This window comes from Ranitomeya imitator, chromosome 10, assembly GCF_032444005.1.
Source record: "Ranitomeya imitator isolate aRanImi1 chromosome 10, aRanImi1.pri, whole genome shotgun sequence".
Taxonomy (NCBI): Eukaryota; Metazoa; Chordata; class Amphibia; order Anura; family Dendrobatidae; genus Ranitomeya; species Ranitomeya imitator.
The window spans coordinates 86,543,112-86,565,425 of NC_091291.1; positions in this window are offsets into that span (position 1 = coordinate 86,543,112).

Consider the following 22,314-nt stretch of genomic DNA (forward strand, 5'->3'; position numbering starts at 1 on the left):
CACTGCTCATTACGTCTGCACTCCACATGCACCTATGCCATTTACAAAATACCCAGCAAGAAGAGGAACACCTAAGGGGAATATATGAAAGGTGTGAGTGATTTTTTTTCAATATACTGGAAAAAGTACGATGAGGGGGTTGAGGTTTGAAATAATAAAAAAAGGAGCGGTGGAGGATGACATTTTGGACTTATAATGAACAGGTGGATGGGTGGCATTTTAGATCTGGATTTATAATGAATTGGATGGTGGAGGAGGATGCGAAGTCTCTCATAGTGAGCTCCCCCACCCTCCATTCTTTATAAGGTCCTGATAGCATCTTCTCCAACCCGCTCAATTCATTATGACACTGCCAGGGACTTTATTAAAAGGTTATGCAGTGCTTAATAGAAGTTTACAAATGTACAAAAACACAAAAACGTAATGAGAATTATATATATTTCTACTATTTATATGAACACTATGTGAAGCAGGCTAGTTCATCTCAAATTGCATTCCCTGATGCTAGGATCAAATGAGATTCAAATGCAGATCCCAAACAAATCAGTGAAGTTGGGAAAGGTTGTGAAAGCCATTGTTAAGCCTGACTCTGGTGAATCACTAGGAGAGCAATAATCCGCAAATGGTGAAAACTTGAAAAGTAGTCAACATTCCAAAAGATTGTCAAAATTTCACAATCAATGACCCATTCAGGATGTCATCCAACATCTAAAAACTAAAGGCTTCACTTACATTAGTTAAGGTTAATTAATAAGATTCCACATAAGAAACAATGTGTGAAAATAAAGCATCTATAGGAGAGTTGCAAGGAGAAAACTGCTGCTGGTCAAAAAGTACCCAAAGGATCATCTTCAATTTGCCAAAAAAATAACTCTCTTTTTGAATAATATTCTGTGGAAACTTGAATTTTTTGGAAGGTATGAAATATGTTACATTTCGCATAATATTAACACTTGACAACAAGAGCATCATACATATGTAGCCAAGTTTACCATAACACAGATAACAAAGCACTCGGATAATACAGTAAAAAGAGGGAATTTGACACCTAAAATAACATTGGTCAGTGTCTTGCGCAATGATATCTTAATCATGTTAAGCTGGATAACCTTGTGTGACAAGTTATTAAAAGGACGCCTAACTTGTCCGATTAAAGAGGATCATGTGGAGAGAGGGGTAGTACAGTATAGATGACTGTGCTATAAGAGGAGGAGAGCTGATAGAAAAGTTTGTAATGTGACACAGCTAAGCTCTGCTACACTGTTCCTCACCCACACTGTTTTATGTAGGAAGCTAGACCAGGAGATCAGAGTTGTATCAATCCATCTCATACACTGAAAAAAACAACTCTATTTGGGGGTAGACTCTTTTTTTCCTTGAATGTTACTGCCTGCTTATGATTGGGCAATGTCATACTGGGAGAAGTAAATGCCTCCAGTGAAACTGTCTGATAACACCAACTTGAACTTAACAAAAATGAAGTCATTAGGTGCCAAATATTGTGCAAATAATCAAACATAGAAGAGGTAGCATGATGGTATGGAACTGTATTGCTTCTGCAAGACCAGTACATATTTGATGAAACAATGAATTCTGCTGATTATTATAAAAATCTTGAAGAAAAATGTCCACCTGTCAATTTGTAACATGAAGCTCAAGTGCTCTAGGGTTATGCAGCAGGACAATAATGCAAAATACATAAGCAAGTCTGATTGAGTCTCTGAATGGTTCAAAAGAAACATAATTAACTTCAGTTCTACTGTATAAAGAAGCCATGGCAAGAAGATAAATGGACAGTTCATGCTAAAAATCCCTTCAATGTAGCCATACAAAACAATTCTGCAAAGTGTGAGCCAAAATCCCTCCAAAGTAACGTAAAAAACTCATTGCAAGTTATTACAAAAGTCTGATTACAGTTGTTAAATGTGTCATATCCAGTAATTAGGTATAATGGGGCAATTACTTTTTACATGTGCAATAAAGGTTTCGAATACATCTTTATATTCAGTAAATAGAATGACCATGTAAAGCCTGCATTTTGTGGTTATTTGTGTTCACTTTATCTGATATTGAAATTAGATAATCTGAAACATTTTGGTGTGACAAATTAGCAAACAACTAACGACATTGTTCTGCGAGGGGTGTTCATTAAAGATTTCCCCTGACCCACTTCCTTTGGACTGAGAACAATGAAACTTGGCACAGTTATTAGTCCTTCTCTCCATAGGTGTCACCTAGGGACACACACTTCTTCCATCTCTTTAAGCAACTGTAAACACCTCGCTTGTAGAAGTCGACAGGTTGTGACTTCGGAAATCTGAGTCTCATCATCTGGAAAATGCTTGCCCTTCAAAAATAACTTCGTTGTTGGAAAGAGGTGGAAGTCCGATGGTGTGAGGTCGTGTGAATAAGGCGGGATGTGGTAGAATTTCATAGCGACAGAAGCTGCTTCCATTTGGTCAACTTGTCAGTTGTGAACTGGTGCATTGTCTTGCAGAAGGCAGACACCTTTGGTGAGCATGCCACGTCTCTTGGTTTTAATGGCCTTCCGCAATTTCTGCAGCAGTGACACATAGTATGCCCCAGTTAACATGGTGCCCTTTGCTAGGAAATCCATCAATACTACTCCATGCTGGTCCCAAAATACTGTAAGCATGACCTTGCCTGCAGAGGGTGGGGCACGTGCCTTCTTTGGAGGTGGTGAGTTATGATGCTTCCATTGCATTGACTGGAGTTTAGTCTCAGGATCATAGTGATGGACCCAGCTTTCGACCTGTGTGATCAATCTGTTGAAAAAGTTTTCCTGGTTTCCATGGCACATTGTCAATAGAGCCTGAGAGCATTTGACTAGTTCCTGCTTCTGGAATGGTGTGAGCAGCCGGGGAACCCAGAAAACAAATACCTTATGCATGTGAAGATGGTCTTGGATGATTTTTTTCCATGGACCCCACACTAATCTTGACATTTTGGGCTAGATGGTGAATGGTTATAAGGCGATTTTCCTAAATGGCGACCTCCACTTGCTGGATGGTGTGTTCATCAACAGTAGAGCGGGGTCGCACTGGAATTGGAGCTGTTTGCACCGAAGTCCGACCACATTTGAATTGACAATGCCAGTTCTTGACTACACGATATGATGGGGAATCATCACCATAAACCTCTTTCATCTCTTTGAACGTCTTCTTTGGTGTGCAGCCTTTCAAGTAAAGGAACTTGATGATTGCTCTGAATTCCACTGGGTCCATTATCAAACTTCACGCCACTTCAGCACCTGTAAAATCAAGACTGTTATCAGTTCCTGGTTGCAAATTGGCATGTAACCTATAGAGACTTATGACATTACACATGTGCAGTTTCAGTGTCCTGTGATAAATACAAGTGAGTCAGGGAAATCTTTAATGACTGTCCCTTGTGTATCTAATTAGTAATTAAGTTATGTAAATATCACTGAAAATACTACTAATACAACTTAGTGGTGCAAAACTTATACTGATTTTTATCATAAACGTCTCTTTATTTCAATAATATATTTGTTTTTCTAATATGGCTTAATTCAGAAGTCCCTAATTAGAAGTGAACCAGCAACAGAGCACATTGTCAAGAGAGAACACGCGTGCAGAGACGAGCCCTGTCCTCAAAGCTGAATTTACTTTTGGAAGTGGGCTTAGTCTCTGCATGACTCATTCTCTCCTTACAATGCACACTGACAATGCACTCTGTTGCTGGCTTGTTATGTCTTATTAGAGCCGACGAGGGAGCGCACTGTCACTGCGCAATAAAAATAATATTGCACAGTGACACATACATTGCACATACTAAGCATACATCGGAATTGACACCTGACACATGCTGAGAGCAGAAGGACCAGTCCAGTCCCTGAAATAGACATCACTGATGACTCTTCATTTCCATCTGGGGACAAAAGGCTGGGGCAGTGACCACAGTATCTGCATATTTAGTAATAAAGAAAATAAAACATTAAATCAAGAATCAAAGTCATCCTTATTAAAATACTCCTACTGGAATGGCGCCAGACCCAAAGCATGTTTCAACGGATGCCTTCATCAGGGAATCAATTTGTAGAAATGCTCTAAATCTGATGAGCGCCATTACAGTCTGACTCATAGGCTGACTTTCTTTTTTACAAATGATTGCTGCAATACTTTAATTTTGCCGTTATCCATGTGAAATACACATGCTTTCAAACATTCTAAAAAATACAAGGACTTATTTCCAGTATTTTAATTTCTTCTGTGGCCCTATCCCTAGACATCTTAGTGCCTACGACCTTTTAATCTAAAAGCCAAATTTTAGTAATATAGGATGACAAGATATTCTTTGAAACTCTTTGAAAAATTATATCACGCAATCTCTCCTTGCTCCACCTTTCACTTTTTTTTTTCATTTTTTGACCCTTTAACAAAGGCATAAAGTCTGATTATCATGTTGATTGTGCTGATGATAATGATGGTGATGGGTAGATGACCATTTACAAATTTATTAAGATAAAGTCAATTCTCATTTTCCTCAACTGTTTGTTAGTAGTAAAATCAGACTTTTCTCCAACGTATCATCAATTTAAAAAAGTGGATGTCTCCAATATGATGAACCCAGATAAGAAGTTTGAAATATATACGCCATTTAAATAATACAAACACAAATATTATTACTCTGCAAGCTTCCATCTCATCAATAAAACTTAAATCTAATTCATTAATTACTTTTTGCAAATATTAAAAGGAAAAAAACAACACATAAATACAATGCCTTTGTGTTATAAAAATGGCTGAGTATGCAAGCAGAAGGTAAGATTTATTCAAAATATACACTGGGGGAAATAGTTATTTGATCCTTTGCTGATTTTGTAAGTTTGCCCACTGACAAAGACATGAACAGTCTATAATTTTAAGGGTAGGTTAATTTTAACATTGACAGATAGAATATCAAAAATAAAATCCATAAAATCACATTGCATAAATTATATAAATGTATTTGCATTTTGCAGTGAGAAATAGGTATTTGATCCCTCTGGCAAACAAGACTTGGCAAGTACAGCATGCAGACATCTTTTGTAGTTGATGATGAGGTTTGCGCACATGTCAGGAAGAATTTTGGTCCACTCCTCTTTGTAGATCATCTCTAAATCATTCCGATTTTGAGACTGTTGCTTGGCAACTCGGAGCTTCTACTCCCTCAATAAGTTTTTTATGGGATTAATGTCTGGAGACTGGCTAGGCCACTCCATGACCTTAATGTACTTCTTTTTGAGCCACTCCTTTGTTGCCTTGGCTGTATGTTTTGGGTCATTGTCTTGCTGGAAGTCCCAGTCGTGACCCATTTTTAATGTCCTGGTGGAGTGAAGGAGGTTGTCACTCAGCATTTTTTTGGTGGTGATGTGGTGAAGTAGATCTGTTCCCTTAGCAGAGAAACACCCCCAAAACATAAAGTTTCCACCTCCATGCTTGACAGTAGGGACGGTGTTCTTTGGGTCACAGGCAGCATTTCTCTTCCTCCAAACACGACGAGTTGAGTTAATGCGAAATAGCTCAATTTTTGTCTCATCTAACCACAACATTTTCTTCCAATCATTCATAGAATCATCCAGGTGTTAATTGGCAAACTTAAGATGGGCCTGCACATGTGCCTTCCTGAGCAGGGTGACCTTGAGGGCACTGCAGGATTTTAAACCTTTACTGCTTAATATGTTAGCTATGGTTTTCTTGGTGACTGTTGTCCCAGATGCCTTGAGATCATTAACAAGTTTCCTCCATGTAGTTTTAGGCTGATCTCTCACCTCCCTCATGATCAAGGATGCCCCACGAGGTGAGATTTTGCTTGGAGCCCCAGATCGATGTCGATTGACAGTTTTTATTTCTTCCATTTTCTCACTATTGCACCAACAGTTGTCTCCTTCTCACCCAGAGTCTTATTTATGGTTTTGTAGCCCATTCCAGCTTTGTGCAAGTCTATGATCTTGTCCCTGATATTGTTATAAAGCTTTTTGACCTTGTCCAGGTTGTAGACGTTAGAGTCTGACTGACTAATTGAGTTTGTGGACAGGAGTCTTTCATAAAGGTAACTATGTAAGACCACTGTCTTTAATGCAGGTAACAAGTTGATTAGGTGTTATGGTTGGCGGAACGCACCGAATATATTTATTAAGTAAGATTGGTGAATTCGCCACCCGGGATCCACCGTGCAGGAAAGAACCTGCTGCTAACTGAATAGCGGCACTATATGGTGGTACAATGTGATTACACACACGGGTTAACTTAACCCTGTGTGAAGGAAGCGATCGCTGTTAAGTCACAGGGTCGCGGTACCGCACAGAGAGCGCAAGCAAGGAACCACAGAATTCTATCCCAGGACACAGGATTAGAGTTAGTGTAGGCCTCTTGCGATCGACACCACAATTGAGGTATCAGAGGTAACTATTATGCACAGAAGTGCATGCTGCGCTACACTAGCGGACGCCACTAACCACCCAGACTTGGGTAAGGTAAGCGCTCTAATAGCACACGGTGCTGCACTGGCGGTCACAGCAGTTAGACGCTGCTTCGTGTGTTAAAGCTGTGAGTTCAGCCAGGCGCTAAATTGCAGCCATACACCTTACGCGAACAGTCATACACTAGGGATGGGTTTTTTAAGGAACAACTTGTACTCATCAACACACACATGATAACAATTGCATACTAGCGCATGGCTGTGCGGTTATGCGAAGCTTATATAGCTGCAGCACGTTCAGGACCCTTCAAAGAAGGACCAATGGATTTGCAGCAGTAACTGATCATGTGACCCTAGATCTCCATTGAGAGATCTTGCCCTGGGCATGCTCAGTGTGTGCAAAGCAGGACTTAGTCCTAGCACCTACAGTACCTTCCTGAGCATGTGACCCTAGATCTCCACTGAGAGATTTTGCCCTGGGCATGCTCAGTGTGTGCAAAGCAGGACTTAGTCCCAGAAAAGCCTGCTCGCTGAAGATCAGTGCAGGGTACAAAAGCAGAGCCTGGAGAGGCAGTAGTAACCCTTTGCACAGTACCAGTCTCAGCGAGACACTGGGAGCGACGTCTCCGCTGAGCAGGCTCCACTGCGGCTGATGCAGAATGGGAGACCGCAGCAGACACGGATCGAGATTCCCCCTGTGCAGCAGAGGAAAATCGACTCCTAACATTACCCCCCGTCCTAGGACCCCCCCTCCTTGAGCCTCGCTACACTCAAAAGCTGCAATGAGCAGCAGAGCCCGAATGTGCTCCACAGACTCCCAGGTTCTATCCTCTGGGCCGTGACCTTTCCAGTCCACCAGATATAATTTCTTGCCATGTACCACCTTGCACCCCACGATAGCATTCACCTCAAACTCATCCGTGGATGAACCCGATGTCCCGGCAGATGACTCAGAAAACTGGGACAACTGAACGGGCTTTAAGAGGGAAACGTGAAAAGTATCGGTGATACCAAGGCGTGGAGGAATAGCCAAATGGTAGACCACAGGGTTGATCTGTTCCAGAACTTTGAACGGGCCAATGTGGCGAGGCGCAAACTTAGTGGACTCAACTCGCAGCCTGATGTTACGGGCGGAGAGCCACACTAAGTCACCAGGAGCAAAGGTCGGAGCGGGGCACCGGTGTGTATCAGCCGAAACCCTCATTCTCTCCTTGGAGGCCCGGATGGCATTCTGAGTGCGGTCCCAGATGTCACGTGCCTCCACTGCCCAGTCTGCCACCCTAGAATCGGTGGATGACACGGGCATGGGCACAGCGACACGCGGATGCTGGCCGTAATTAAGGAGAAAAGGAGTCTGACCAGTTGAATTGGCTGTCGCATTGTTCAATGCAAATTCCGCCCAAGGTAGCAAAGATGCCCAGTCATCCTGCCTAGCAGAGACAAAATGTCGCAAGTAGGGTTGAGCGAAACGGGTCGTTCATTTTCAAAAGTCGCCGACTTTTGGCAAAGTCGGGTTTCATGAAACCCGATCCGACCCCTGTGCGGGGTCGGCCATGCGGTACGCGACTTTCGCGCCAAAGTCGCGTTTCAATGACGCGAAAAGCGCCATTTCTCAGCCAATGAAGGTAAACGCAGAGTGTGGGCAGCGTGATGACATAGGTCCTGGTCCCCACCATCTTAGAGAAGGGCATTGCAGTGATTGGCTTGCTGTCTGCGGCGTCACAGGGGCTATAAAGGGGAGTTCCCGCCGACCGCCATGTTACTGCTGCTGATCTGAGCTTAGGGAGAGGTTGCTGCCGCTTCATCAGAAGCAGGGATAGCGTTAGGCAGGGTCCATTAACCACCAAACCGCTTGTGCTGTAGCGATTTCCACTGCCCAACACCACCTTCGGTGTGCAGGGACAGTGGAAGCTACATTTTTTTTTTTCCCCCTCAGCGCTGTAGCTCATTGGGCTGCCCTAGAAGGCTCCCTGATAGCTGCATTGCTGTGTGTACGCCGCTGTGCAAACCAACTGCTTTTTTCAAAGCACAAATCCTCTTGTTCCTTCCTTTCTGCACAGCTATCTTTTTGGTTTGTACACACTTTTTATTTAATTTGTGCATCAGTCCACTCCTTATTGCTGCCTGCCATACCTGGCTGAGATTACTGCAGGGAGATAGTAATTGAAGGACACTCCCTGTTTTTTTTTTTTTTTTTTGTGGGAGATTAAGATTGACATTTCTGCTAGAGTGCCATCCCTGTCTGTGTCATCTCTCACTCAGTGGGCCATAGAAAGCCTATTTATTTTTTTGCTTGATTTGGGTTATAAAATCTACCTGAAAAAATCACTACATCAATCAGTGGGAGAAAAATATTGGCCTCAGGGCTTGTGTGCCACTCTTGACTCCTGTGTGCATCATCACTCACTCAGTGGGCCATAGAAAGCCTATTTATTTTTTTGCTTGATTTTGGTTCTAAAATCTACCTGAAAAAATCACTACATCAATCAGTGGGAGAAAAATATTGGCCTCAGGGCTTGTGTGCCACTCCTGACTCCTGTGTGCATCATCACTCACTCAGTGGGCCATAGAAAGCCCATTTTTTTTTTTTTTGCTTTATTTGGGTTCTAAATTCTACCTGAAAAAATCAATAAATCAATCAGTGGGAGATTAATATTGGCCTTTAGGCTTGTGTGCCAGTCCTAAGCGTGCCATCTCTCTCTCTCAGATAGTTGGCCATAGAAAGCTTATTTTTTTTTTTTTTTTTTTATTGGGTTTATAAATTTTCCCTGGAAAAAAAAAAAAAGTGGGAGATTAATATTGGCCTCTGGGCTTGTGTGCCAGTCCTGAGCGTGCCATCTCTCTCACAAATAGTGGGCCATAGAAAGCCTATTTATTTATTTTTTTTTGGTTTTATAAATTCTCCCTTACAAAAAAAAAGGGAGATTAATATTGGCCTTTGGGCTTGTGTGCCAGTCCTAAGCGTGCCATCTCTCTCTGTCTCTCAGATAGTGGGCCATAGAAAGCCTATTTATTATTTTTTTTATTGGGTTTATAAATTTTCCCTGGAACAAAAAAAAAAAAGTGGGAGATAAATATTGGCCTCTGGGCTTGTGTGCCACTCCTGACTCCTGTGTGCGTCATCTCTCACTCAGTGGGCCATAGAAAGCCTTTTTTTGTTTTATTTGTTTTCTAAATTCTCCCTGAAAAAATCATTTTATTTTATTTGGTTTCTAAATTCTTCCTGAAAAAATCATTTTATTCTATTTTTTTTTTTCCTAAAGTCTCCCTGAAAAAAAAAAAAAAAAAAAACAAATCAGTGGGAGATTAATATTGCCCTTTCTGCTTGTGTGCCAGTCTTGACTCCTGGGTGTGCCATCTCTCTCTCTCTCTCCAATTGTGGGCCATAGAAAGCCTATTATTTTTTTAGCTTGATTTGGGTTCCAAAATCTACCTGAAAAAATCACTACATCAATCAGTGGGAGATAAATATTGGCCTCTGGGCTTGTGTGCCACTCCTGACTCCTGTGTGCGTCATCTCTCACTCAGTGGGCCATAGAAAGCCTTTTTTTGTTTTATTTGGTTTCTAAATTCTCCCTGAAAAAATCATTTTATTTTATTTGGTTTCTAAATTCTTCCTGAAAAAATCATTTTATTCTATTTTTTTTTTCCTAAAGTCTCCCTGAAAAAAAAACAAAAAAAAACAAATCAGTGGGAGATTAATATTGCCCTTTCTGCTTGTGTGCCAGTCTTGACTCCTGGGTGTGCCATCTCTCTCTCTCTCTCCAATTGTGGGCCATAGAAAGCCTATTATTTTTTTAGCTTGATTTGGGTTCCAAAATCTACCTGAAAAAATCACTACATCAATCAGTGGGAGATAAATATTGGCCTCTGGGCTTGTGTGCCACTCCTGACTCCTGTGTGCGTCATCTCTCACTCAGTGGGCCATAGAAAGCCTTTTTTTGTTTTATTTGTTTTCTAAATTCTCCCTGAAAAAAATAATTTTATTTTCTTTGGTTTCTAAATTCTTCCTGAAAAAATCATTTTATTCTATTTTTTTTTTTTCCTAAAGTCTCCCTGAAAAAAAAAAAAAATCAAATCAGTGGGAGATTAATATTTACATTTGTGCTTCAGTGACAGTCTCTCATTTGTTGCCACCAACAACAGAGTGTGTAACATTGTGCCTGATTTTCGTTGTGGTCTCACTCACCTGTAAAGGGGTAGCTAAATCATACTGAAGTTATAGCTCACCGTGTAATTTGTGTGACAGCAACAAATACCGTTAGTTTGTTTACGTTTTTAAAACAATGAGGAAGTATGGTGGAAGAGGTCGTGGCCGGGGGCGTTCATTGTCAGCTGGTAATGAGGGTAGTGGTAGTGGTGGAGCATCAGCTGGTCGTGGGAAAAAAAATATTGCACCTAAGTCTGGAGCTGTGGAGCCAGGTTCGTCGTCTGGCTACACAAGGCCTCGAACGCTCCCTTTTCTGGGAGTAGGAAAACCGCTTTTAAAGCCGGAGCAGCAAGAGCAAGTTTTGGCTTATCTTGCTGACTCAGCCTCTAGCTCTTTTGCCTCCTCTCGTGAAACTGGTAAATGTCAAAGCAGCGCGTCGTTAGTGGATGTTCACGGTCAGGGACAAGTCGCTTCCTTGTCCTCTTCAGCAAAAACAACAACAGAGAAGAATGCAGCAGGCGACACAACGGGTTACTCCATGGAGCTCTTTACACATACCGTCCCTGGCATAGAAAGTGAAGCAGTTAAAAGTCCATGCCCATTACAAGTTGAATCTGACATGGAGTGCACTGATGCACAGCCACAGCCAGACTACTATGCTGGTCCTTTGACTCAGACCACAACATTGCCCTCGCAGGGTGCTGATCAAGAATCAGACCCTGATGAGACTATGTTGCCCCATCACGAACGCTATACCACCGACCGACACGGTGACACAGACGAAGTTGCACACGAGCTACAAGAAGAGGTAATAGATGACCCAGTTCTTGACCCCGATTGGCAGCCATTGGGGGAACAGGGTGCAGGCGGCAGCAGTTCTGAAGCGGAGGAGGAGGGGCCGCAGCAGGCATCAACATCGCAACAGGTTCCATCTGCCGGGCCCGTATCTTGCCCAAAACGCGTGGCAAAGCTAAAACCTGTTGGAGGACAGCGTGGCCATCCGGTTAAAGCTCAGTCTGCAATGCCTGAAAAGGTATCCGATGCTAGAAAGAGTGCAGTCTGGCATTTTTTTAAACAACATCCAATTGATCAGCGCAAAGTCATCTGTCAAAAATGTTCAACTACCTTAAGCAGAGGACAGAATCTGAAAAGTCTCAATACAAGTTGCATGCATAGACATTTAACCACCATGCATTTGCAAGCCTGGACTAACTACCAAACGTCCCTTAAGGTTGTAGCACCCTCGGCCAATGAAGCTAGTCAGCAACGCAACATCCCTTCCGGCAGTGTAGGGCCACCATTTTCCGCACCACCTGCAGTATCTGTGCAGGTTTCTTTGCCAGGCCAAAGCCGTCAGGGTCAGGGAATCACCAGTTTCGTAGTAGGAAACACTGCATCTAGGGCACCGGTGGCAACAATACCATCTCCCACCGTCTCTCAGTCTGCCATGTCCACCGGCACCCCCGCTAGTTCCACGATCTCCAGCTCTCCAGTCCAGCTCACCCTACATGAGACTATGGTTAGAAAAAGGAAGTACTTAGCCTCGCATCCGCGTACACAGGGTTTGAACGCACACATAGCTAGACTAATCTCGTTAGAGATGATGCCCTACCGGTTAGTTGAAAGCGAAGCTTTCAAAGCCCTGATGGACTACGCTGTACCACGCTACGAGCTACCCAGTCGACACTTTTTTTCCAGAAAAGCCATCCCAGCCCTCCACCAGCATGTTAAAGAGCGCATCGTCCATGCACTCAGGCAATCTGTGAGCACAAAGGTGCACCTGACAACAGATGCATGGACCAGTAGGCATGGCCAGGGACGTTACGTGTCCATCACGGCACACTGGGTAAATGTGGTGGATGCAGGGTCCACAGGGGACAGCAAGTTTTGGACAGTTCTGCCTAGCCCACGGTCTAGGAAACAATTGGCTGTAGCCGTTCGCACCCCCTCCTCCTCCTCTTCGTCCTCCTGCAGAAGCGAGAGCTCGTCCACAGACCTCAGTCGCACAACCACTCCATCCGCAGCTGCCACTGTTGCACACCAGGTCTCCCATTATGGGGCAGCTACTGGCAAACGTCAGCAGGCTGTATTGGCTATGAAGTGTTTGGGCGACAACAGACACACCGCGGAAGTTCTGTCCGAGTTCTTGCAGAAAGAAACGCAGTCGTGGCTGGGCACTGTAGATCTTGAGGCAGGCAAGGTAGTGAGTGATAACGGAAGGAATTTCATGGCTGCCATCTCCCTTTCCCAACTGAAACACATTCCTTGCCTGGCTCACACCTTAAACCTGGTGGTGCAGTGCTTCCTGAAAAGTTATCCGGGGTTATCCGACCTGCTCCTCAAAGTGCGTGGACTTTGCTCACATATCCGCCGTTCGCCCGTACACTCCAGCCGTATGCAGACCTATCAGCGTTCTTTGAACCTTCCCCAGCATCGCCTAATCATAGACGTTGCAACAAGGTGGAACTCAACACTGCACATGCTTCAGAGACTGTGTGAACAGAGGCGGGCTGTTATGTTTTTGTGGGAGGATACACATACACGGGCAGGCAGTAGGATGGCAGACATGGAGTTGTCAGGTGTGCAGTGGTCGAAGATTCAAGACATGTGTCAAGTCCTTCAGTGTTTTGAGGAATGCACACGGCTGGTTAGTGCAGACAACGCCATAATAAGCATGAGCATCCCCCTAATGCGTCTGCTGATGCAAAGTTTGACGCACATAAAGGATCAGACGTCTGCAGCTGAGGAAGAGGAAAGCCTTGATGACAGTCAGCCATTGTCTGGCCAGGGCAGTGTACAGGACGAGGTAGCGGGCGAAGAGGAGGAGGAGGACGAGGAGGATGATGGGGATGATTATATTTTTAATGAGGAAGCTTTTCCGGGGCCACTGGAAATTGGTGGCGCGGCAAGGCCGGGTTCTGGTTTTTTGAGGGACACAAGTGACGTTGATTTGCCTGAAACTGCCCCTCAACCAAGCACAACCGCAGATTTGAGAACTGGAACTTTGGCCCACATGGCGGATTATGCCTTACGTATCCTCAAAAGGGACACACGCATAACTAAAATGATGAATGATGACGATTACTGGTTGGCCTGCCTCCTTGATCCTCGCTATAAAGGCAAATTGCAAAATATAATGCCACATGAGAACTTGGAACTAATATTAGCAACCAAACAATCAACTCTTGTTGACCGTTTGCTTCTGGCATTCCCTGCACACAGCGCCCGTGATCGTTCTCACACGAGCTGCAGGGGCCAGCAGACCAGAGGAGTTAGAGGGGCAGAAATCAGAAGTGGCGTTGGCCAGAGGGGTTTTCTGACCAGGTTGTGGAGTGATTTTGCTATGACCGCAGACAGGACAGGTACTGCAGCATCAATTCAAAGTGACAGGAGACAACATTTGTCCAGTATGGTTACAAACTATTTTTCATCCCTTATCGATGTTCTCCCTCAACCGTCATTCCCATTTGATTACTGGGCATCAAAATTAGACACCTGGCCAGAATTGGCAGAATATGCATTGCAGGAGCTTGCTTGCCCGGCAGCTAGTGTCCTATCAGAAAGAGTATTCAGTGCTGCAGGTTCAATACTAACAGAAAAAAGGACTCGTCTGGCTACCCAAAATGTAGATGATCTAACCTTCATTAAAATGAACCACAACTGGATTTCGAAATCTTTTGCCCCACCTTGCCCGGCTGACACCTAGCTTTCCTATGAAAAGGTCTTGCCTGTGGACTATTCTGAATGCCTTTTCAAATCTCGTAATTTTCTGCACCTGATTGTCCAGCATACGACATGTTTACACCTCACTAAATGGCCAAACTCCCCACACGGGGCCGTGGTATCGACACTTGGCGACAGCACCCGTGAGAGTGCAGTTTGTCTGAAGAGGTGGGTGAGCCCGCTTTTGGTCGACGGCACTGCCACTGGGTCCCTCCTAGTACAATAAAGTGTCTCTGGCGGTGGTGGTGCGCACCCAACGTCAGACACACCGTTGTAATATGAGGGGCCCTGGGCCTGTACCGCCGGCCACAAGACAGTTTCCCCCCACCCCAGCTCAAACAGTGCTCTACCACTTGCAAAATTATCTCACAGCTCCACCAATGTTTAGTCTATGCGCTGACATCCTTCAATGCCTGCCACTGACAATACCATTGTATTGACATTTTTGTTATGTTAGGCCTTCGGTGCCTGTCTGTGGTCACTCCTTCCACTAGGCCTCCACTGACCACACCACTGCTGCCCGTGTACCCCTGGAACCAATTTAAAATTGCCTACAGCCATGTGTTATTATTTTAGGCCTTCGATGCCTGTCTGCGGTCACTCCTTCCACTAGGCCTCCACTGACCACACCACTGCTGCCCGTGTACCCCTGTAACCAATTTAGAATTGCCTACAGCCATGTGTTATTATTTTAGGCCTTCGATGCCTGTCTGCGGTCACTCCTTCCACTAGGCCTCCACTGACCACACCACTGCTGCCCGTGTACCCCTGGAACCAATTTAAAATTGCCTACAGCCATGTGTTATTATTTTAGGCCTTCGATGCCTGTCTGCGGTCACTCCTTCCACTAGGCCTCCACTGACCACACCACTGCTGCCCGTGTACCCCTGTAACCAATCTGGAATTGCCTACAGCCATGTGTTATTATTTTAGGCCTTCGATGCCTGTCTGCGGTCACTACTTCCACTAGGCCTCCACTGACCACACCACTGCTGCCCGTGTACCCCTGGAACCAATTTAAAATTGCCTACAGCCATGTGTTATTATTTTAGGCCTTCGATGCCTGTCTGTGGTCACTCCTTCCACTAGGCCTCCACTGACCACACCACTGCTGCCCGTGTACCCCTGGAACCAATTTAAAATTGCCTACAGCCAGCCCAATTTTTTTATTTTAGGCCTTCGATGCCTGTCTGCGGTCCATTCTTTCAACTACTACTACACTGACCAGGGCACTGCTGCCCGTGTACCCCTGGAACCAATTTAAAATTGCCTACAGCCATGTGTTATTATTTTAGGCCTTCGATGCCTGTCTGCGGTCACTCCTTCCACTAGGCCTCCACTGACCACACCACTGCTGCCCGTGTACCCCTGGAACCAATTTAAAATTGCCTACAGCCATGTGTTATTATTTTAGGCCTTCGATGCCTGTCTGCGGTCACTCCTTCCACTAGGCCTCCACTGACCACACCACTGCTGCCCGTGTACCCCTGGAACCAATTTAAAATTGCCTACAGCCAGCCCAATTTTTTTATTTTAGGCCTTCGATGCCTGTCTGCGGTCCATTCTTTAAACTACTACTACACTGACCAGGGCACTGCTGCCCGTGTACCCCTGGAACCAATTTAAAATTGCCTACAGCCATGTGTTATTATTTTAGGCCTTCGATGCCTGTCTGCGGTCACTCCTTCCACTAGGCCTCCACTGACCACACCACTGCTGCCCGTGTACCCCTGGAACCAATTTAAAATTGCCTACAGCCATGTGTTATTATTTTAGGCCTTCGATGCCTGTCTGCGGTCACTCCTTCCACTAGGCCTCCACTGACCACACCACTGCTGCCCGTGTACCCCTGGAACCAATTTAAAATTGCCTACAGCCAGCCCAATTTTTTTATTTTAGGCCTTCGATGCCTGTCTGCGGTCCATTCTTTCAACTACTACTACACTGACCAGGGCACTGCTGCCCGTGTACCCCTGGAACCAATTTAAAATTGCCTACAGCCATGTGTTATTATTTTAGGCCTTTGATGCCTGTCTGCGGTCACTCCTTCCACTAGGCCTCCACTGACCACACCACTGCCGCCCGTGTACCCCTGGAACCAATTTAAAATTGCCTACAGCCAGCCCAATTTTTTTATTTTAGGCCTTCGATGCCTGTCTGCGGTCCATTCTTTCAACTACTACTACACTGACCAGGGCACTGCTGCCCGTGTACCCCTGGAACCAATTTAAAATTGCCTACAGCCATGTGTTATTATTTTAGGCCTTCGATGCCTGTCTGTGGTCACTCCTTCCACTAGGCCTCCACTGACCACACCACTGCTGCCCGTGTACCCCTGTAACCAATTTAAAATTGCCTACAGCCATGTGTTATTATTTTAGGCCTTCGATGCCTGTCTGCGGTCACTCCTTCCACTAGGCCTCCACTGACCACACCACTGCTGCCCGTGTACCCCTGGAACCAATTTAAAATTGCCTACAGCCAGCCCAATTTTTTTATTTTAGGCCTTCGATGCCTGTCTGCGGTCCATTCTTTCAACTACTACTACACTGACCAGGGCACTGCTGCCCGTGTACCCCTGGAACCAATTTAAAATTGCCTACAGCCATGTGTTATTATTTTAGGCCTTTGATGCCTGTCTGCGGTCACTCCTTCCACTAGGCCTCCACTGACCACACCACTGCCGCCCGTGTACCCCTGGAACCAATTTAAAATTGCCTACAGCCAGCCCAATTTTTTTATTTTAGGCCTTCGATGCCTGTCTGCGGTCCATTCTTTCAACTACTACTACACTGACCAGGGCACTGCTGCCCGTGTACCCCTGGAACCAATTTAAAATTGCCTACAGCCATGTGTTATTATTTTAGGCCTTCGATGCCTGTCTGTGGTCACTCCTTCCACTAGGCCTCCACTGACCACACCACTGCTGCCCGTGTACCCCTGGAACCAATTTAAAATTGCCTACAGCCATGTGTTATTATTTTAGGCCTTCGATGCCTGTCTGCGGTCACTCCTTCCCCTAGGCCTCCACTGACCACACCACTGCTGCCCGTGTACCCCTGGAACCAATTTAAAATTGCCTACAGCCAGCCCAATTTTTTTATTTTAGGCCTTCGATGCCTGTCTGCGGTCCATTCTTTCAACTACTACTACACTGACCAGGGCACTGCTGCCCGTGTACCCCTGGAGCCAATTTAAAATTGCCTACAGCCATGTGTTATTATTTTAGGCCTTCGATGCCTGTCTGCGGTGAATCCTTCCACTAGGCCTCCACTGACCACACCACTGCTGCCCGTGTACCCCTGGAACCAATTTAAAATTGCCTACAGCCAGCCCAATTTTTTTATTTTAGGCCTTCGATGCCTGTCTGCGGTCCATTCTTTCAACTACTACTACACTGACCAGGGCACTGCTGCCCGTGTACCCCTGTAACCAATTTAGAATTGCCTACAGCCATGTGTTATTATTTTAGGCCTTCGATGCCTGTCTGCGGTCACTCCTTCCACTAGGCCTCCACTGACCACACCACTGCTGCCCGTGTACCCCTGGAACCAATTTAAAATTGCCTACAGCCATGTGTTATTATTTTAGGCCTTCGATGCCTGTCTGCGGTCACTCCTTCCACTAGGCCTCCACTGACCACACCACTGCTGCCCGTGTACCCCTGGAACCAACATCAGAAAATATAAAAATAAGTATTTTGCTTATAAAAAAGAAAATACTGGAGAGATATCAAATGCAGACATTTTAACATTAAAAACAAACACATACAACAAAAATCTGGTACAGTACTAAAAATGGCCACCAGCTACAATAACTTTCTCCTGCAAGTAGTTAACTGAAAGGTTTTTTCAATTTTAAACACAGATATGGCATCCACCGAGTGTTGTCCTGTCGCGTCTTCTTTATAATATTGCCAAGAAGAAGCAAAACAATGAAAATAATAAATTCATTATTTACCAAAAAAATAGAGTAAGTCAAAACCACATTGCAAATAAACATTCATTACAAATAAAGAAGCAGGGCGCGTCCGAGGGTGAGTATATACCTAATAAGAATATAATCACCCTCGGACGCGCCCTGCTTCTTTCCGACAGCCTTCCTTCCTAAGAATCAGCCCTTCCGTGGTGTAGAGAGAGGGTTTGTTACACTCCAAGGTGTTCCCCAGGTTGCCTTTCCTGAGCTTCGATCTTCCGGCTCTCGTTTAGTAGTTGTTGGAAACTACGCTGCATTGGGCCTACAAATTGGGTATGGGGTGTAGAGAGATGGTGTGTTCCACTCCAAGGTGTTCCCCAGGTTTCCTCGCCAATGCTTCGATCTTCATGCTCTCGTTTAGTAGTTGTTGGAAACTACACTGCATTAGGCCTACAAATTGGGTATGGGGTGTAGAGAGATGGTGTGTTCCACTCCAAGGTGTTCTCCAGGTTGCCTTTCCTGAGCTTCGATCTTCCGGCTCTCGTTTAGTAGTTCTTGGAAACTACACTGCATTAGGCCTACAAATTGGGTATGGGGTGTAGAGAGATGGTGTGTTCCACTCCAAGGTGTTCTCCAGGTTGCCTTTCCTGAACTTCTATCTTCAGGCTCTCATTAAATTGTGGTTAAACGGAACAACTGCATTTGGCGTACTAGTTGGTTTGGGGCCTACTATCGGTGTCTGCCACTCCTTGCTGTTCTCCTGGTTTCCTGTCCTGAAATTCCGTTTTCAGGCGCTCGTTAAGTAGTTGTTAATGTTAGACTGCATTTTGCCTACTAGTTGGGTTGGGGCCTACTATCGGTGTCTGCCACTCCTTGCTGTTCTCCTCCACTGAACAAAGCTGTGCCGCCTGTTTACTACGGTTGCCAATTTTGAACTGCATTTCGACTACTTACTGATTTGGGCCTACTCTCTGTGTCAGCCTCTCATTCCAGTTGTCCTCCACTGCAATGCCCCCTGGTTATTCCTGTGTTACCAATTTTGAACTGCATTTAGCCAACTTTATTCTTTGGGCCTATATCTGTGTTTCCTCCTCATCCTGCCCATTGCCCAGCCAGTGATAGATGAGTCTGCTGGTACATTGACCCATAACGCAACATTCCCCGTGCACGCTACACAACAACATTGTGACCCTGCTGAAAGTCAGGTTGCTCTTCCCGCATACCATACCACCTTACACGGGGACAAAGAGGAAGGTGCAGATGAAAGTGCAGGTTCCTTCATCAGGTGGGGGGGAGGAATACTAGTTGGTGACGTCACTGGCACAGGGCCTCTCATAGTACGCAAAAGTGTTGCTGCCGGTGGGAGGCGCCCCCGCCGTGCAAACACACCGCTGTACTTTGAGGGGCCCTGTGCCAGTGCCAATGCCAACGAGTGGGCCCCCCCTGCTTGCTCAGGTTCACAGCACTTGCAAAGTTGAAATACTTACCTCTCCCTGCTCCACTGCCGTGACGTGGTCCAGATTTCCTGGGCCCACTAATTACTTGAACCAGCCCTACCCACCACAACTTTAGCCAAATGACCCCCAATTTCAAATGCCTTCCAATTATTATAAGGTAAATTACGCTTGACAAGCTTCATTAAGAAGAATGGATGGTTTTGACATTAAAATGGGCACTCTAGGTGTTTTCCTGGCCCCCACTCACTGCCGACTATGCTGCCCCTTTGACTTGCATTGGGTTTCGTGTTTCGGTCGATCCCGACTTTACGTCATAATCGGCCGATTTCACTCGACCCGACTTTTGAGATAGTCGGGTTTCGCGAAACCCGGCTCGACTCTAAAAAGGTCAAGGTCGCTCAACTCTAGTCGCAAGTATGTCACCAGAGTCTGGTTGGTTCTGTCTACCAACCCATTAGTCTCGGGATGATATGCAGAGGAAAGATTCAGCTCTATGCTGAGTAAACGGCAGAGCTCTCTCCAAAACCGAGACGCAAACTGGGGACCCCGGTCGCTGACAATTTTATCAGGTATTCCATGTAAGCGGAAAATATGTTTTATGAACAACACCGCCAAGGCCCGTGCAGAAGGTAACCGTGGAAGCGCCACTAAATGCACCATCTTAGAAAAATGATCGGTGACTACCCAGATAATGGTGCAGCTACGAGACTTGGGTAAGCTCACCACAAAGTCCATCCCGACCATCTCCCAGGGCCTGTCTGCCACCGGCATGGGGTAAAGTAACCCAGCAGGCTGTTGCCAAGGAGACTGATTCTGGGCGCAGGAGACACACGCCCGAATATAGTCCCTGACGTCACGGGCCATATGCGGCCACCAGTATGTCCTCGCCAAAAGCTCAGATGTCCTCTTGGTCCCAAAATGTCCACCCACTCTGGACGAGTGAGCCCAAGAGAGAACCTCTGGTCGCAAATTCGCTGGTATGAAAGTCTTGCCCGGGGGCACGGATTTTAGCGAAACCGGAGCCACAGTTCTCAGGCTCTCTGAAGGGACAATAAGCCGAGGCTCCTCCTCCTCCTCAGATGACACTACGGAGCGGGAGAGAGCGTCGGCACGAATGTTCTTCTCCCCGGAGAGAAAATGGAGAGTAAAATGGAACAGGGAGAAGAACAGGGACCATCTAGCCTGGCGAGAATTCAGCCGCTGGGCCATCTGTAAATATACCAAGTTCTTGTGGTCAGTGAACACTTGGAAGGGAAAGCGAGCTCCCTCCAAGAGATGTCTCCACTCAGAAAAAGCCAACTTCATGGCTAGCAACTCCCTGTCCCCGATGGAATAATTCCACTCCGCTGGTGCAAAGGTCTTGGAGAAGAAGAAGCAAGGAAGCTTCCAACCTTGAGCATCCTTGTGGAGAAGGACTGCTCCAGCACCAACGGGTGAGGCACCCACCTCCATGATAAATGGTTTATCTACATCGGGGCGATGTAGGATGGGAGTGCTAGCAAAGTGTGACTTAATCGAGAGAAAGGCTTTGGAGACCTCCTCTGACCACAACTTGGGATTTGCTCCCTTCTTGGTGAGGGCAACCAAAGGAGCCACCAAAGTTGAGAAGTGTGGAATGAACTGGCGATAGTAATTAATGAACCCCATAAAGTGCTGCACCGCTTTAAGAGAATGGGGTTCCTGCCAGTCCATCACAGCCTGTAGCTTGGCAGGATCCATAGCCAAACCCTGGGCAGAGATGATATAACCAAGGAAAGGCAAGGACTCCTGCTCAAACACACACTTCTCCAACTTGGCGTAGAGGGAATTTGCCCGGAAGAGGTCGAAGACTTTGCAAACATCTCTCCGATGGGAGTTAATATCTGGAGAGTAGATGAGAATATCATCCAGATAGACTACGACCGAGGTGGTGAGCATATCCCGGAAGATGTCATTCAGAAAGTCTTGGAAAACAGCTAGGGCATTACAGAGCCCGAAGGGCATCACCAGATATTCATAGTGCCCATCCCTGGTGTTAAAAGCTGTCTTCCATTCATCCCTCTCACGGATGCGAATCAGGTTGTAGGCACCCCGCAGATCTAATTTTGTAAATACCCTTGCTCCCTGTAGCCTATCAAAATGCTCAGATATCAGGGGTAATGGGTACTTGTTCTTAACGGTGATGGCGTTAAGACCCCTGTAGTCTATGCATGGTCGTAAGTCTCCAGTCTTCTGTACGAAGAAGAACCCAGCCCCTGCAGGTGACACTGACTTCCTAATGAATCCTCTAGCCAGATTCTCTTGAATGTACTGAGACATTGCCTCCGTCTTCGGGAGAGATAATGGATAGACTCGACCCAGGGGAGGCTCAGCACCAGGCAAGAGGTCAATAGAACAGTCATAGGGGCGGTGAGGCGGAAGAGTCTCCGCAGCCCTTTTGGAGAACACGTCTGCATAGGGCCAATAGTGCTTGGGGAGAGAGGAAAGATCTGCGGGTACCTGTGTTGTAGCAACCTGAATGCACTCCCTCTGACATCTACCCTCGCAGGATTTACTCCATCCCAAAATTCTCCCTGAGGACCACTCTATATGGGGAGAATGATAGCGTAGCCATGGTATCCCCAACAGGACCTCATCAATTCCCTC